We start from the raw sequence: 4,298 nt of genomic DNA, 5'->3' as shown, positions 1-4,298 counted from the left end.
TGAGGGAGTGTTCTCAGCTGTTACCATTTTGGTGGGAGGGCTTAGGATGGAAAAAGTGTGTTCCTGATAACTGAATTATGAATTTGGCACCTATGCCGAGTAGAGCAGAGTAGCATTAAATAACAATAACAATTGTAAATGTTTTCATAAATAAAAAGGAATTTAGCTTGGAGTGTATTCATTTATTACAATATTATGCATAAGTAGGTTATTTACTGCATTTTCGTGAATAGGTTAATCTTCAGTGGGAAGCTACCCTATTTGATATTAGTTTACTTGCCCCACCCTGGAAATTTTTCTGAAGACACCCATGGATGTCAACTTGACTCACTGCTAAAAATTGCACTGTTATAAGGCTACTCTGCTCTGCGCTTGAACTGAAAACTGTTTTTTAAGCATGCATTTTGTAAATGGTAATGTCTTCGAAGGGAACTCGGTATGCTATTTCTCAGAGGGGACCATTTACCCTTAGACCAGCCGTGAAGACATGTTAGCTAAATGTTCTCCAGGGCTGCAGCTGTTATTTTATGGTTGTACTTATAGAACGGATACATACTATAAGATGGTTTACAGAACTAAAAGTTACAGCATTATAGAATGCTGAAAAATCTCTAATGCTCTCCTGTAAGTGCAGGGCGTTCCGTAGTCATGAATGTGTGTTAAAAAATATAATTGGAATAGTGTACCCAGGGGATGAAGGGCATTACTAACAAGTCTGTTTTATTTTATTGTTACATTACACAATGCACAACCCACATTTTAAAATATAGGTTACTTCAGGACATCAAAAACCCATAAATTGGGCATTCATTTTGTAGGTTAAATAAAAAGAAAATAAGGCATACAAAGCTATATACATCCTGACAATGGTTCAAAGTGAACTGAAATGCGTTGATGTGAGGGATTATGTGAAACTCCAGTAAATCCATTTATTATTATGCTTGTGAGTGCCTCCAATACTTCTAAATGCTTGAATTTAGGATAAGCACCCAGTATTCAGCACGGGATTGGGTGAGTGCCGGTGTTGGTTTTGAATATATATATATATATATATATATATATATATATATATATATATATATATATATATATATATATTGAATATATATATATATTGTATATATAATTGAACAGCAATGTCCGCACTTAAAAAGGTCTTAAAAAGAGTTTAACACTCTAGCCTTTACCAAAGTAAAAAACATTTACGCCTGTGTGTCTAATAAACACCAGGACACACAGGAGTAAATATTTTGTACTTTGATGAAGGCTAAATGTGCTAGCCGAAATGTTAGATATATATATATATATATATATATATATATATATATATATATATATATATATCCCAGCAGATTATGGCACGCCAAGAAAAATGTAGCAAACAGCAAAAAAGGTTAGGTTACATCAGCTTTATTTGATCCAACATTTCAGCTCCATCTTGGAGCTTTGGTCAGGGAAGAAAAAACAACAACAGTGCATAGATGGGAAGTTTAAATAGGCTCTAATTGGCGCCAAAATGTGGTTACTAGGAGTCCCTAGCAACCAGTGTGAGCTAAAGGGAAAGGATCATCCCATATAATAAAAACAAAAGATAATACCGCTTGTATGGAGGGAGGTTTTATGCCATATAAGAGATATGTGTCACATAAAGCTGCACCACTGGTACAACAGATACCATCATACACACAGGACTCCAGCCATGTGATCAAGCGTCTCCATGAACTAACTGATATCCCCCCACAAAGTCTTCTGGTGTCTTTGGATGTCTCCAGTCTGTATACAGTGATCCCACACCAACTAGGAATCTCAGCTTGCAGGAAAGCTCTATTGACCTCACAGACTGGAACAGTGCCTAGTGAATTTCACCTACTTGAACTCACTCTAACTAGAAATTTCTTCAGATTCGAAAAATCTTATTACCTGCAAACCTCGGGGACAGCAATGGGAAGTGCGCTCGCGCCCTCATATGCCAATCTTTTTATGTGTGAATTTGAGACGGCCTATATTGTGCCGAACTAGAAACTGAGATACTTACCTACTTTCGTTATATTGATGATCTCTTCCTGATATGGACATCATCCAGAGATGAACTACTAATCTTCCACCAACAACTTAATGAGCTTGATACCCCTATCAAACTTACCTTAAAATATGATGCAAACAGTATTGTTTTTTTGGACATTAACATGTTTGTTTCTGGCTCACAGTTAGGTACCAGATTGTTCAGGAAACCTACGGATCGAAATTCTGTGTTACATGCCACGAGTAACCATCCCCCTGCTGCTATCAGAGGCATACCCTATTCCCAATTCCTTTGAGTTATAAGAAATAACAGCTCGAAAGAAAATGCCCTGGAACAGATAAGAGATATGCATGACCGCTTCCGTGAACGTGGATAACCAGAGGATCTTCTGAACACGCAAGCTGAGTGAGCACTACAGCACTCACAATTTACTCTTCTGGCTGACAAACAACAGAATGACAATCCCGCCTCTCCATTGATTTTTACAACGACTTTTTCATCTTCACAATTATCAGCAAGCATTAAGAAACATTGGCCGATGCTGAATATGGATGAATCTTTGTCCCTTTACCAAGTACCTAAACCAATGATGGGCTATAAAAGGGATCGCAGCCTAAGGGATCTTTTGATGCGCACTGATTTCTCCAAAAATGAACACTCAGACAAAAATTGGCTGACTACACAAAAAAAGAATGGCTGCTACAAACAGGGTCGGACTGGGGGGCCCGGGGCCCACCAGGTCTGCTGTTCAGGGGCCCTCTCCAGCCCCCCCGCCACCCCCTACTAAGATGCATCAGAGTGAGCCGTTCGGCACGCATGCGCAACATCGCAGCTCGGCGTGCATGCGCAACATCGCCGCTCTGCGCGCATGCACAACATAGGCACTCGGCGCGCATGTGCAGGAGGTGCTGCGCAGCAATTCTAAATATCTGGAGAAGGGTTCTGGCCCGGCGGGGGCCCACGAGGGTCGGGGCCCACTGGGTTTTTACCCAGGGCCAGTCCGACACTGGCTACAAATGTCCTGACTGTGTCACTTGCAGATGCCTTCTGACTGGCCCAGACTTCCCGCACCCCCACACTGGGAAAAGGTTTAAAATTTTGCACAGATTGGGGTGCCCATCGTCATTTGTAGTGTATATCATTACTTGCCCTTGTGGCCTTTACTACGTTGGAAAGACTAGCACCACACTTAAAGAACGAATTGGCAATCACAGATCTGCAATTAGCAAGGCCCTGCGTGAAGGCAAGGCCCTCCAGCCTGTGGCCAAACACTTTTTACAGAAAGGACATATTTCAACTTCCAACATTTTCGCTGCATGGCCATTGATCATCAGCCCCCCCTCTGGATAGGGGGGGCAATCGTGACCAAGCTCTCTTGAGAAGAGAATCTAGGTGGATCTATAGACTTGACACGGTGGCACCTCGTGGCCTTAACGAGTCACTACCACTTGGATGCTTTATGTGACTGTGGCAATGTATAAAATTTTCTCTTAAGTTGCATTTCCCTTTTTGTGCCCTCTCTGTGTACATTGTAACAAGTGTTTGACCCCTCATATCCTGCACTGTAATGTTTTTTCTTGATACTTTGACATCTGCATGCTCTTGTCCCTCCTATGACAGCCCAACAGTACACTATTCACGTATACCGCTTAATATGACTTCCCCCCCCTCATTTTGTAATGAGGTTTTATAATGCCAGGAGGAAGGATAGCTGGCGTATCCCCTCATGAGATATTGATGAAGACAAGGTTCTAGGTCCATACTGCTGTCCATTTACCTCTACTACTCGGGGAGGTAGTTGCTAATATATCCCCACAGCTACCGGACTACACCGGTGAGTACCCGCTTCCGACATGTGGACTCCCTAAGTAGGGACGACCTAGAACTACCCCGCAGATAGGCGACTTCATATGCACCTGACTCTTCAAGACAATAGGTAAAATGCTGTGCGATGTTGGGTCCACTCCTGGCTTTTAGTAGCAGGGAATGTCCCCTCTATGTGGCCAGCTATTACCCTGTCATAAAGCATACTACCCTGAGATGGTGGCGGCCGCTGAAACACGAAGCGTATACACGGGTTGCTAGGCAACGCGCCTGGGGTCTACGCTCGCAGCCGCTCAGTTCATGGATGAACTTCCGGTCCAACTCTGTTGGATACGCTAAGGGTCGCGCTTATTGCTGTGACTAGTGACACGGGTAGTAGTGGCACAAAGGGAAGGTGATGCAGCTTTATGTGACACATATCTCTTATATGGCTTTCCCTTTAGCTCACACT

Source organism: Xenopus laevis, chromosome 2S (genome assembly GCF_017654675.1).
Source record: "Xenopus laevis strain J_2021 chromosome 2S, Xenopus_laevis_v10.1, whole genome shotgun sequence".
Taxonomy (NCBI): domain Eukaryota; kingdom Metazoa; phylum Chordata; class Amphibia; order Anura; family Pipidae; genus Xenopus; species Xenopus laevis.
This window is presented reverse-complemented; position numbering follows the sequence as displayed.